Source organism: Corvus kubaryi, unplaced genomic scaffold, assembly GCF_017639235.1.
Source record: "Corvus kubaryi isolate FWS band 111438036 unplaced genomic scaffold, C.kubaryi_AGA036_p1.0 37384, whole genome shotgun sequence".
In the NCBI taxonomy this organism is placed as follows: Eukaryota; Metazoa; Chordata; class Aves; order Passeriformes; family Corvidae; genus Corvus; species Corvus kubaryi.
In genome coordinates, this window is record NW_024581126.1 from 1,209,545 (window position 1) to 1,211,619 (window position 2,075).

Below are 2,075 nucleotides of genomic sequence, written 5' to 3' on the forward strand. Positions count from 1 at the left end.
TTTGAGTCTGATTTGTCTGATCCACGATGATGGCTGCAGAAACAGTCTTCTTTTTTTTTCTTTTCCACAAGGAGAGCATGATCCTGCAAAATTTTCATCCCTTTCATTTGTGAGAATTTGCTACAGGTAACAGGTTTCCAAACTCTACTTATCCATTGTCCAAAGATCTGCTACTCTTCCTTCCCATGTACAGAGCTGTGATAACTTTTGGGCCCTGCACAGGCACAGAATTTAAGAGTCAATATTCTTGGTACTTCCTCTGCAAGCCTTATGGAAAAAAAAACACATTAATTTAAAGACATTTCACATTTCTGCGCATGCAGCGAGGATAGATGAGGGAGTTTAAGCCTAGTGACTGAAGAAATCTATGTTATAGATGTTAGGGGGCAATGTTTTGTCCTGTTTTTCTGTTCCAACTTCGGAAAAGAGTTGGTAAACTCTAAGTGCACTCAAGAGACTATGGCTTTTGTGCAGACATCTGCAAAGTGATTGAATTTTCCCAATTGTGCAGGCACTCAGACACTTATTAGACAATATTACTAGAGCTATTTGGAAAGAAGGAGTGGAAGAGAAAAGAAATTCTGCATGTCTGAAGGGGTTTCTTGTAGCCTGTTTTGGGGAAGAAATTTTTCAGCCAGTATGGAATGGCGTGGGGGAAAAAATACCCTAAAATACATTCGTTTTTGCATTCTCACAGTCCTTTGACCAAGACCTGCTCAGAATTTGGCTTACCTTGATATTGCTACTTGTTGCACACTTCCCTGCAGGAATGTTTTAGTCAGTGTCATGAGTGTGACCAGTGGGAACCCTGCACCTTCTGCTTGCACTGCCTGTCATACACACTCCGTGCCTGGTCCACAAAGGTAAAAACCAGCTGCAGCCTCCCTGTAAACCACAATGTCATCTTGAAGTGGCTCCCTTTCAAGAGGCTCTCGGGTCAGTCACAGGCTACAAGGATGTCTGTTAACAGCATGGCTGTCTCACAAGATTGGTACAGGGAAAGCACCGGGAGAAGCGTGTTCCTGGTATTCACAGAAGGACACGCTGGGCATCCCTTCTCTGTGTCACACCGAGTAATACACAGGGCATTTATTGAGGATTCCACCAGCATGCCATGAACTTACATGCCGTGTGAACATGTAAATGCTGCTTGGTGACACTGACACCTTGTTCTTCTGAGGCTGTAATATGATTTTCCTGATAGCTGCAAACGCCACAGCCCTGCTGGGCAAACTTTCAAAGGTGGGTAGAAATGTGTGTTTGCACATCAAAACAGGCAATTTATTTCACAAACACCAAGGTGTCCAGTTATCCATTTTGCTTATGCAAATATGAATTTTCACAAGCACAACAGCTGTGCCTTCCCTGCAATTATTTCCATAAGGTAGTGGATTGTTAACTGAAGGAGACGTGCCTGTGATGGTGCTTGGGGAGTGTTTCTGGGGGATGGGTTGCACAAGTACAAGAAGGGTACAGATAGTCAGTCCAGTGGCACTTAGGCTCACTCATTTGGAGTGGTGCAAAACTGGCATTGCACAATCTGAATCTGGGGACAGTTTTATGAGAAAGGTCAGGATCTGGATTGTGGGTGAAGACTGTGGACCCCTGGGCCATGTTATGTCCATGTCAGCTTGGGGTGCGATGTCTTCTCATCCCATGCTCTGGGGCTCTGTTGGGCCCTGGGGTGCTGTGCTGGCCTTTTGGACACAGAGCTGCGTTTCTTAGGGATTCGTGAGGGTTTGCATAGGGCTTTACAGGGCACCCATGGGTTGGATGTGAGTGCGGGTACACTGAGCTTCCCAGGGGAGCCTCCCCATCCATTCCCCAGCTGGACCCCATGGCAGAGCCCTGTCCAGCGCATCCTTTGGAACTCTGTTTCACGGCACCGCACGCCGTATTGCGGACCCCGCCGCCGGTCCATCGCCGGGCGCGCAGGACGGCATCGCCCCGCGGCTCCGCCGAGCGCGGTCCCGCGGCCGCCCCGCTCGGCCGGCCCGGTCCCCTCCCGCGGGCTCCCCTATGAGGTCAGCGCGGCGCGGAGGCCCCGCCCGCCGCCCCGCCCGCCCGCAATAACG